This window comes from Felis catus, chromosome A1 (genome assembly GCF_018350175.1).
Source record: "Felis catus isolate Fca126 chromosome A1, F.catus_Fca126_mat1.0, whole genome shotgun sequence".
Taxonomy (NCBI): domain Eukaryota; kingdom Metazoa; phylum Chordata; class Mammalia; order Carnivora; family Felidae; genus Felis; species Felis catus.
Genome location: NC_058368.1, coordinates 96927373 through 96940045, shown reverse-complemented (window position 1 = coordinate 96940045; position 12673 = coordinate 96927373). Strand labels below are relative to the sequence as shown.

Genomic DNA, 12673 nt, shown 5'->3' with positions numbered 1-12673 from the left:
TTAATATGTCCTCCCCCACCTCAAACTGCATCCACTGATTTGCATCTTGCTCTTGTGTTTCTGGGCCCAGCTCAGTGTCAACATTTCTGGGAAGTTTTCCTTAATCCTACCCCCCCAAAATCTAGGAGCCTGGAGCTGCTACACTCTTCCAAATACTCTGGGCATAATGTTACTATGTCATTCATTTACTTACCTGTCTCACCACTAACCAGAGTGGGACTACATTTGTGTCATGGTTAATCAGCCAAAATGGCTTTGAGATTCCAGTAGAATGGGTGTCTTATAGCATGTCCATGGGGAGTTTTCTCTTCTTCTCGGTCTCTGAGATACTCTGGAAAGTGGGGGAATTCTCTATTCTTCTTAGTCTCTGAGGTATTCTGGAAAGTAGGGGCTAGTGTTCTCCTTACATTCCTCTCTGGTATTGAGGCAGGTTGGCAACCTTTTCTAGATTTACCCTTTCAGTTAATGCAAGAGGAAAATAAAAAGGTTATTTTTCTATGGATGTAAATGATCTATACTATATAGAAGGCAGTAACAGCTAAAGGATGGTCGGAGAAAACCTTCTCTTTAAAACAAAGGAAGAAGTAAACATATCAATGAGTAAATACATTAGGGATTCATAACATACTATATTGACTTGAACACTCATACCCTATCAGCAACCTATTCATTTCTGATTGGACTATACAAAATTATGTTGTTAGTTCTGGTGATATATTGAATGTTGGTTCATTTGTTTATTTAATTTATCACCCAATTATTAGCTGCTTACCATGTACCAAGAACTGTGCCAGGTACAGGTAGTGACTAAAACATGATCCCTGTTCTCAGAGAGGTGGTAGTTGGAGAAGAGAGAATTTTCATCTCCCTTCAAGAAGACTGGGATATAATTCAAACAGATCTGATAGTAATGGTTCTGAGAAGTATCTTGTTTCTTTTTTTTAAATGTAGAAGACCTGTTTTGGTAGTATTTATTGAATAAATAAATTGGAAACTAAAATTTTCTAATTTGAAAACAAAACCGAAGATGGCCAATCTTGAGTAAACAATGTGGTATATTCATTTTCGTTGAATGATGGCAAAGCTGTGTTCTTTTGATCAATGGAAATAATACCCTGAAACAGAGGAACTTCTACAGGAAAGAAATTTAAACTCCTTTTTCACTTGATTATTTGTTAATAGCTTCATATTTCACAGGTACCAGAGGATATTACTTTAGTGACATTCAATAAATCTAAGGCAGCAATAGAAATAATTAATAATCTATTCATAGAAATCATGATAAAATACTAGGAAAACACAATCCGATTATGGTAGTAATAGAAAATAAAATGGCACAGTATGAAAACAGTGACAAATAAATAAATACTAATATATGCCCCTGTACTTGCCGTTTTTATTTTTAAATGGGTGAATCTCTTTAAAATGGCTAATTGCATTTAGTTTCAGAAAATTCTATTTATAACATTTTACATTCTTGGTTTAAAATATTTGAGTTTCTGTTCACCAAATTCCACAGCAGGGAGGTTTTGTGACAAATTCTGCTCACTGTGCAGTTTCCGAATACTGAATGAGTTAGGATTTAGAAAGTAACCTTGAAAAGTTTGGCCCTCACGCACATCAGCTTGTGGTGTTTTCCTTCCACTTCATCTGTAAAGAGAAGAAATGTGTATCAATGGACCATGATCCCTGCTTGTGTGATCCTGATGGCTGTTCAGGAATCTTGGATCCAGCTTACTTCTCTTGTCATCTGGCAAGAGTTTTTAGGTCTAGCTGTTTGATTCTCCGCTTCTTGTAAGTCATTAACCCCTATACTAAACTACAGGAAAGGTGGGGGAGGAGGAGGTGGTTGGAAACAAAAGAGGGGATGGAGTGGGCAGAAGTTGGAGCTGGGGTTATGGACCTGATTCTGGGCTTCAAGTGTTTTCTTAGTCCCTGTTTAACAAGTACTCAAGAAGGACATTGTGCAGCTTTGGCAAAAAGTGTGGATTGATGTCTTCCTGTGAATGCTGTGCTTTGTAACAGACCCTGGCGGTCAGTTAGAGGTATCTGGGTTTCTGAAGAGACCGTTTGATTTGTAGCCAGCCTATAGGCATGGGAGTGAAGGGTGGTCACTGCTTCTTCTTCTGCACAGGCTGGGAAGAAACTTGATTCCCAGGATGTTGGAGTTTGAGTTGGTTTAAGGGGGTTGCCTGTAAAAGATTTCCAGAATGAATTCAAATGGTCTCTGTCAAAGGAATTGGGCCCTGTGGATCTGTTAACTGAAAAGTGTGCAGCTGCCTAGTGATGTGGGTAGATGGATACATAAAGGAAAGTGAAAAGAATCGCGGCACTTGTAAGAACAAGATGATTATACAGTCCCTTTGTTTCTGCAGCCATGTCAGCTGACATCAGGTTTCTTATTAACTCTGATGCTAAGAAGCCTCCAGAGAGGCTGTGTGGAACAATCTGCACTGGCAAGTAGTTTCTTTTCTTTAAAGGAGAAAATTTCATAGAGAAATGTGTGGAAGGAGATATACCAAAGTTGTATCACTCCTGACCTTGTGAGTGGGGTGCAAGTGGGGATATAGAGGGGTGGTGGTGGTCTCGAGCTTCTTTATGTGTGTATTTCTTACTGTTTGAATATCAAAGAATTAAAGTAACCATAAAGGATTTTCATGTTCTTCCAAGAAGACCCATTACTGTATCATTGGGATTATATAACCGCAATACTCTTAACCTAAAAAGAGTGGAATATTGAAATGCATAAAATTATGGTTAAAAAATAATAGTAACAGGCATCTCTCAGTTAATGAAACACAGCCATCTCCAGAATGTGTGCCTTCCAGTGAGTTCTTACTGCTTTCTGGTCTTATCTTTTTTTTTGTTGTTATTGCATTTCTGAGCAGAGGGAAAGGTGCAGATAGGCTTGTTTCCGTTTTAGGAGGAGAAAAATGTTAAGATGGCAAGTTGCCTACTGAGAATAGTTGAATAAATTATGGAATGTTCACATAACGCATTAAAAGAGATGGATATATTTTGACTTGGGAAGATGTCTGCAGTATGTTGTTAAATGAAGAAAATAACAAAATAAACACAGGAAATGAAAACACAGGAAACACAGGAAACACTCACAACCCCCCATAGAAACACTGTCGTGATAAAAGGGATTCTATCTGTGGGATGACATTCTACATGATTGTCACTTCTTGCTTCAATTTTTATTGTGAAATATAAATGTACAAGTATAATACACATATGGGTACATACATACACCGTATACATCTATACACATTTTATAAATGTATAAAATCACAACAAGACTTGCCCACGTAGGCCACGAATCTGTCCCTTTACAAATGCATCTGCTCTCACTGTGCCTTCTCTTCTCCAGGTAACCACTATCTGTCTTTTGCCTGACTCATTTCCTTGCTTTAAAAGATCATTTGTGGGGTACCTGTGTGGCTCAGTTGGTTAAGCATCCAACTCTTGATTTTGACTCACATCATGATCTCACAGGTTTTGTGGGTTTGAGCCCCGCTCCAGTGCAGAGCCTGCTTGGGATTCTCTCTCTCTCCCTCTCTCTGTCCCTCCCCCACTCATGCTGTCTTTGTCTCTCTCAAAATAAACAAATAAAGCTTAAAATAAATAAAAGATGATTTGCTTTCTATGTATTTTATCTAAACAAAATATTGCTTGGTCTGGAAAAACCAAGAAGCATGCACAAGTCTATTACCCTTAGGTGAAGACTCCCAGGAGAAAATGAAATGAACAGTCTCTGATTCATTGGCTTCGGGCATCTTTATAGTTTCCAAGAGTCCTTTCTCAGAAAAGTCAGTCTACAAGGTTCTTTGAGTCCTGGGAAAGTGGGGCTCATACACTAAGCAGAGCATCTATCATGATTCGTATAGAATACCCAAAAGAAAAGTACTCAGAGGGAGTAGACTGATTTATGTTTTCTTGTTTTAAGGGCATGACAGTCTACTTTTCAAGTCTCAGGATTATCTAAAGACAGAAGAGTTCTGCGAGGTGAAATGAGTGAACTTGCTTGCTTCCGGGTACAGTGCATTTAGAGAAGAATAGGAGCTTCATCGACACATAAATAATTGAGACAAACAAGGCATACAGGTAATCCATGCATCCTATATCCAGGCATTCTGGCATCAGGCACATCAGGTATATATCATCTTTGGGTGACACAACTTCAGTCAGGGCTGGTAGCCATATATCCCTGTGCTCAGTTGCCACCCTGCGATATCTCTTTCCTGTTTTGAGGATCCCTTTTGCTTCTTTGCCTTTCTCCTGGGCTGCATCCCCTTATTTTCTGATACTAATGTCCTTTAGTTTGTTCTCCCTTTTTTTGTTCACAAACATTTCCTTGCAGATTTTTGAGAAAGGATGAGAAGGATATGTATATTAAAAAGACATTTTGGGGCATCTGGGTAGCTCAGTCGGTTAAGCATCCATCTTCGGCTCAGGTTACTATCTCATAGTTTGTGGGTTCGAGCCCCGCATTGGTTTCTGTGCTGACAGCTGAGAGCCTGGAGCCTGGTTCAGATTCTGTGCCTCCCTCTTTCTCTGCCCCTCCCCCACTTGCACCCTGTCTCGTCTCTCTCTCAAAAATAAATAAAACATTAAAAAAAACTTAAAAAAAAAAGACGTTTCAAGTCTGAGAATGTCTTTATTTTATCTCCATACTGATTGGTAATTTAGCTGGGTGTAGGATTCTCTTTTGGATAACATCCTTCCGAATTTTGAGATGTTTCTTTACTACTATCTCCGTGCTTTCAGGATGGCTATTGAGATATCCAAAGCCATCTGATTCCTTATACTGTCAACATGATGTGTTCTTCCCCATTCTTCTTCACTTTGCCAGAAATACATATAATTTTTTCTTTGTCACCAATATTCTGAAAAACCGAATTATACTTTGATACAAGTGATTTTTGATCCATTGCTCTGGGTACTCAGTGAACCATTTCAATATGGCAATTCAGGTTGAATGCTTTTATTGGTAATTTCTTTCCATATTCTCTGTTTTCTTCAGAAAACCTAATTATTTGGATACTGTATTTGAGGAACAATTTCTCTTATTTTTTTCATAGCCATTTTCTTTCTGTTGGTCTTTTGTTCTACTTTCTGTAAAAGTTTCTTGACCTGTTAGTGCTTGTATTGGGGTTTTCATTTCTGCCATCATGTGTTTTAATTTTCATAAGCTTTTTTTTAAATTTTACTCTAGACATTCTTCACGTGTCTAGGTTGTCTTACAATATCCTCTTTCCTCTCTTTGAAAAGACTGATGAAAATTATTATTTAATATTGTCTTCAAAGTCACTCTATGTAAGTTTTTTTGGATTCTACATTCTAGGTTAAAGGTTTTTTCTGGTTATTTTGGACTATGTGCTAATGATGAAGATACTATGTTCTCCCTCCCCCACCCAATTTGTGGGGCCTGTTGATATTATGCTTTGTTGTAGGATAACTTGGGTGGCCTATTTGTAGTGTAGGGGCAACTTCTAATGGCACCATCTCTAGGTGTTTCTTTCTGAGTTGGACAGATGCTTTACGGGTATAAGCTTGTAGCCTCCTGCTTGAAGGATAAAAGTCTGCTTGCTTGAATTCAAGAAGTGAAGTTGTACCTTTTTTTTCAGAATTGGGAATGAATATAGAAACACAGTTTCAAATTAAAGATAGGTACTGGGAGGGGCCAAAATGATGCAGCAGCATGGAAGTTCTCTGCTTCTCTCATCCTTGAAATGCAGCTAGATCAGCATCAAACTGTTTTGCACACCTAGAAAACTGATCTGAGGATCAACACAACAATCTGCATAACTTGGACCACAGAACTCAGCAGGTTCATGGTGTGGAGAGGTGAACTGAGGGAGGGAAAAGTCACAGAGGGTACAGAGCAGTATTTGCAGAGAGAGGACAGAGGAAGGGGGAAGAGTACAGGAAAAGCACTCCCCCCAAAAGTAGCTAAAAAGAAAGAGAAAGAGTGGAAACACCCACAAGTGACTGAACAAGAAATGGAGAGAGGAGAAAGGAGAGGGTTTCAATACCATTAGGACTCAGTAAACATGGCAAAGCAGTGTCAGAAATTCTGCAGCCCAATACCTGGCTGGTGGGAAGTGTGAATCCCCAGGAGCTGGCAATGAGGTCCAAGGAGTCTGTTGGCCACATGGGGAGAAGCAGTTCCGCTGATAGGAGGGCATTTGGTAGAGGCCATATGGCCTCCCCACAGGCAAAGGTCCCAACAGGCCCTGGAGAACACAATTGCTGGTATTGGAACAAAGATGTCAGGGTTCAGTGAAACCTGATGCAGGTTGTGTACTGTGTTGTGATTTATGATAATCCCTGAGCCACTGCCACTACGTGATTACAAAAACTTATTCTGGGGCAAGCTAGCACCCAGCCACAACCTCTGAGCCTCTATAGCAGCATGATTGCAGGAACATTCCCAGGGGCAAGCCGGCACCCAGCCATTGCTTGGTGACACCCTCCTTCAGAGGGTTGGAGAGGGTCCAAAATGCAGGGCCCTCAGAAGTGAGGGGTTTGGAAACACAGCCCCCTAAAATAAAATTTGGGAGGGAGGTGCTGCCCGGCAGGCTGGTGGCTTGGACACAGTGTAGCAGCAAGGAGTGGATAGAAGCTGGAGACAAAAGAGGGGTGCTTGAGTGCCACCGGGGGAAAGGACAGAGTTCTGGACCTAAAGTCTGTGAAGCTGGGTGACACTATTTCACTTCTCCTGCATATGCGCATACATTGATACAACCCAATAAGCTAAGCAGCGCCACCTAGTGAAGAATGGAGCCGTTATACCAAGCCCAATCCAACTACACCAACCAAGCTGTAGAGGACCACCACAAGTCTCTCCTCCTGCTTAGTGTATGGACTATAAATTGCTTCATAGTTTGACTTCTAGAGGAAACTGGGTGAAATTTCATTTGGATTTCATTCTGTTCACTGATTCGTCTATTCGTTTCTTTTCTTATTCTTGGATACAGAAACAAAAAAAATTATTTTATATTCCATTTTTACATAAAAATTTAAAAATTACATTTTAATTTTTTTGTAAATATATTTTTTATTCTATTTTACCTTCTTCAGTTCATTTTGTTCTATTTTATTGTATAAATTTTAAAATTTTTTCTTACTTTTTTTCTTTTTCCTTTTCCTTTTCTTTTCTTTCCATTTTTTTTCTCTATTCAGTCAAGCTTCTTTAAATAACCAGGCCAAGTATACCTAGGATCTAGCTTGCTTTATTTGATTTTCTTGTGTTGTTTTTAATCTTTTTAATTTTTGTTTTTTATTTTATTATTTTTTTCTTCCTCCAAAATGACAAAACAAAGGAATCACCCCAAAAGAAAGAACAGGAAGAAATGACAGCCAAGAGCTTAATCAACATGATATAAGCAAGACGTCTGAATTAGAATTTAGAATCACGATAAGAATACTAGCTGGGGTTGAAAAAAACATAAAATTCCTTTCTGCAGAGATAAAAGAAGTAAAATCTAGTAAAGATGAAATTTAAAAACTAGCTATAACTGAAATGCAATTTCAAATGGATGCCATGGCAGCAAGGATGCATGAAGCAGAGCAGCAAATCAGCAATATAGAAGACAAAATTATGGCGAATAATGAATAGGAAAAAAAGAGGGAAACTAAGGCAAAAGGGCATGATATAAGAATTGTAGAGCCTGGTGACTCACTAAAAAGGGATATATCTGAATCATAAGAGTCCCAGAAGACGAAAGGAGAGAAAAATCAGTAGAGGATATATGCAAGCAAATTATAGCAGAAAATTTTCCTAACCTGGGGAAAGACACAGACATCAAAATCCAAGAAGCACAGAGAAGTATCATTAGATTCAACAAAAACTGGCCATCAAGAAGGCATATAATGGTTAGATTCACAAAATACACAGACAAGGAAAGAATTATGAAAGCAGCAAAGGAAAAAAAGACCTTTAACCTACAAGTGAAGACAGATCAGGTTAGCAGTAGACCTATCCACAGAAACTTGGCAGGCCAGAAAGGAGTGACAAGATATATTCAATGTGCTGAATCAGAAAAATATACAGCCAAGAATTCTTTATCTAACAAAGGTGTCATTCAAAATAGAAGGAGAAATAAGACGTTTCACAGACAAACAAAAACTAAAGGAGTTTGTGACCACTAAATCAGCCCTGCAAGAAAGTTTAAGGGGCACTCACCAAGGGGAGAAAAGATGAAACAAAGCAAAAAAGGCCAAAAGCAACAAAGACTAGAAAGGACCAGAGGATACCACCAGAAATTCCGGCTCTATGGGCAACACAATGGTAATAAGTCCATATCTTTCAGTACTCACTCTAAATGTCAGTGGACTAAATGCTCCTACCAAAAGACAAAGGGTAACAGAATGGATAAGAAAACAAGATCCATCTATATGCTATTTACATGAAACTCATTTTAGACCTAAAGCCGCCTTCTGATTGAAAGTAAGGGGGATGGAGAACCATCTATCATGCTAATGGTTGCCAAAAGAAAGCCAGAGTAGTCATACTTGTATCAGACAATCTAGATTTTAAAATAAAGACTGTAAGAAGAAATTAAGAAGGGCATTATATCATATTTAAGGGGTCTATGCACCAAGAAGATCTAACAATTGTAAACATTTATGCCCCCATCATGAAGGAACACAAATATGTAAATCAATTAATCACAAACATACAAAAACTCATTGATAATAATACCATAATAGTAGGGGACTGCAACACCCCACTTACAGCAAGGGACAGATCATCTAAACAGAAAATCAATAAGAAAACAATGGCTTTGAATGATTTAATGGACCAAATGGACTTAACAGATACATTCAGAACATTTCATCCTAAAGCAGCAGAATACATTCTTCTAGAGCACACATGGAACATTCTCCAGAATAGATCACATACTGGGACAGAAATCAGCTTTCACAAAGTTCAAAATGATTGAGATCATACTGTTCATATATTCAGACCACAATGGTATGAAACTGGAAATCAACCACAAGAAAAAAATTCAGAAAGACAATGAATACTTGGAGGTTAAAGAACATCCTACTAAAGAATTAATGGGTCAACCAAAACATTAAAGAGGAAATAAAAAGTACATGGAAGCCAATGAAATGATACCACCACAGCCCCAAACCTCTGTGATGCAGGAAAGGCAGCCTTAAGAGGGAAGTATATAGCAATCCAAGGCTTCTGAAAGAAGGAAGAAAGATCTCAGATACACAACCTTACCTCACACCTTAAAGAGATGGAAAAAGAATAGCAATAAAACCCCAAACCAGGAGAAGATGGGAAATAATAAAGATTAGAGCAGAGATCAATGCTATCGAAACCAAAAAAAAAAAAACAAAAACAAAAACAAAACAAAACAAAACAAAAAACCAGTAGACAGGCCAATTAAACCAGGAGCTTGTTCTTTGAAGAATTAACAAAATTGTTAATACCCTAGCCAGTTTGATCAAAAAGAAAAAGGAAAGGACCCAAATAAAGGAAAGCACAAATGAAAGAGGAGCGATCACAACCAACACTGCACAAAAACAAACAATAATAAGAGAATATTATGAACAATTATATGCCAATAAATTGGGTAATCTGGAAGAAATGAACAAATTCCTAGAAACCTATAAACTACCCAAACTGAAACATGAAGAAATAGAAAATTTGAACAGACCCATAACCAGTGAAGAAATTGAATTAGTAATCAAAAATCTCCCAAAAAACAATGTCCAGGATCAGATGGCTTTCCCAGGGGAGTTCTTCCAAACATTTAAAGAAGAGTTAACACCTATTCTTTTACGCTGTTTCAGAAAATAGGAATGGAGGGAAAACTTCCAAACTCATTCTCTGAGACCAGCATTACCTTGATTCCAAAACCATACAAAGACCCCACTTAAAAGGAGAACTATAGACCAGTTTCGCTGATGAACATGGATATAAAAATTCTCAACAAAATACTAGCCAACCAGATCCAACAATACATTGAAAGAATTATTTACCACGACCAAGTGAGATTTATACCTGGGATGCAGGGTTGGTTCAATACCCACAAATCAATCAGTATGATACATCACATCAATAAAAGAAAGAACAAGAACCACGTGATCCTTCCAATAGATGCAGAGAAAACATTTGACAAAAGACAGCATCCTTTCTTGATAAAAATCCTCAAGAAAGTAGGGATAGAAGGATCATACCTCAAGATCAGAAAAGGCATATATGAAAGACCCACTGCTAATATCATCCTCAATGGGAGAAAGCTGAGAGCTTTTTCCCTAAGGTCAGGAACATGACAGGGATGTCCACTCTCACCACTTTTATTCAACATTTTATTCAACATTAGCCTCAGCAATCAGACAACACTAAGAAGTAAAAGGTATCTAAATCTGCAAGGAGGAAGTCAAACTATCACTTTTTGCAGATGACATGATACTCTATATGGAAAACCCAAAAGGTTCCACCAAAAAAGTTCTAGAACTGATCCATGAATTCAGCAAAGTTGCAGGGTATAAATTCAATGCACAGAAATTGGTTGCATTTCTATACTCCAATAATGAAGGAACAGAAAGAGAAATCAAGGAATCCATCCCATTTACAATTGCACCAAAACCCATAAAATACCTAGGAATAAACCTAACCAAAGAGCTGAAAAATATACACTTAAAACTATAGAAAGCTTATGAAAGAAATTGAAGAAGACACAATAAATGGAAAAATATTCCAAACTTATATATTAGAGGAACAAATATTGTTAAAATGTCAACACTACCCAAAGGTATTTACACATTCAATGTAATACCTATCAAAATAACACGAGCATTATTCACACAGCTATAACAGACAATCCAAAAATTTGTTGGAAACCAAAACATTAAAAACACAAAAAATGTGGGGGGCACCTGGGTGGCTCAGTTGCTTGAGCGTCCAACTTCGGCTCAGGTTGATATCACAGTTCGTGGGTTTGAGCCCTGTGTGGGGCTCTGTGCTGACAGCTCAGAGCCTGGAGCCTCCTGTGGATTCTGTGTCTCCCTCTCTCTCTGCCCCTCCCCTGCTCATGCTCTGTCTCTCAAAAATAAACATTAAAAAAAATTGTATGGAACCAGAAAAGACCCCGAATAGCCAAAGCAATCCTGAAAAAGAAAACCAAAGCTGGAGGTATCACAATTCCATACTTCAAGATGTATTAGAAAGCTGTAATCATCAAGACAGTATAGTACTGGCCCCAAAACAGGCACTTAGATCAATGGAACAGAATAGAGAACCCAGAAATGGACCCACAAACATATGGCCAACTCATCTTTGACAAAGCAGGAAAGAATATCCAATAGAATAAAGACAGTCTCTCTCTTCAGCAAATGATGTTGGGAATACTGGACAGTAACATGCACAAGAATGTGCCTGGACCACTTTCTTACACCATACACAAAAGTAAACTCAAAATTGATGAAAGACCTAAATGTAAGATGGAAGCCATCAAAATCCTTGAGGAGAAAGTAGACAAAAACCTCTTTGATGTTGGCTGTAGCAACTTCTTATTCAACATGTCTCTGGAGGCAAGGGAAACAAAAGCAAAAATGAACCACTGGGATCTTATTGAGATAAAAAGCTTTTGCACGGCAAAGGAAACAATCAGCAAAACTAAAAGGCAACCGACGGAATGGGAGAAGATATTTGCAAATGACATATCAGATAAAGGGTTGGTATCCCAAATCTATAAGGAACTTATCAAACTCAATACCCAAAAAGCAAATAATCCAGTGAAGAAATGGGCAAAAGACATGAATAGACACTTTTCTAAAGAAGACATCCACATGGCTAACAGAAAATGAAAAAATGCTCAATATCACTCATCATCAGGGAAATACAAATCAAAACCACAATGAGATACTACCTCACACCAGTCAGAATGGCTAAAATGAAAAACTCAGGCAACGACAAATGTTGGCCAAGATGCAGAGAAAGGAACCCTTATGCAATGCTGGTGGGAATGGAAACTGGTGCAGTCACTCTGGAATACAGTATGGAGGTTCCTCAAAAACTTAAAAATAGAACTACTCTAAGACCCAGAAATTGCACTTATGAGGTAATTATCCAAAGGATACGCATGTGCTGTTTCGAATGGGCATATGCATCCCAATGTTTATAGCAGCACTATCGACAATAGCCAAAGTATGGAAAGAGCTCAAATGTCCATCAACAGATGAGTGGATACAGAAGATGTGGTCTATATATACAATGGAGTATTACTTGGCAATCAAAGAGAATGAAATCTTGCCATTTACAACTATGTGGATAGAGCTAGAGGATACTATGCTAAGTGAAATTAGTCTGTCAGAGAAAGACAAATACCATATGACTTCACTCATATGTGGAAATTGAGATATGAAACAATTGAACATGAGGGAAGGGAAGCAAAAATAATATGAAAACTGGGAGGGGGACAAAACATAAGAGACTCCTAAATACAGAGAACAAATTGAGAGTAGCTGGCAGGGTTGTGGGTGGGGGGATGGGCTAAATGGGCAAGGGACAATAAGGAAGATATTTGTTGGGATGAATCATGGGATTCTACTCCTAAAATCATTATTGCACTATATATTAACTTGGATGTAAATTAAAAATAAATAAGTATATTAAATAAATAAATACATAAATACATAAATAAAT

The 12673-nt window shown here is 38.0% G+C and overlaps 1 protein-coding gene across 3 annotated transcripts in view; it reads left to right on the top strand.

Annotated features, from left to right (window-relative positions):
• Positions 1 to 12673, top strand: part of DTWD2 (DTW domain containing 2) — a 462321-nt gene that overhangs the window by 424355 nt on the left and 25293 nt on the right. For all 3 annotated transcript variants that reach the window (XR_006598135.1, XR_006598134.1, XR_006598140.1), the window contains one exon: positions 3950 to 4107. The gene's annotated coding sequence lies outside the window, so the exon portion shown is untranslated. The remainder of the gene's footprint in view (positions 1 to 3949; positions 4108 to 12673) is intronic.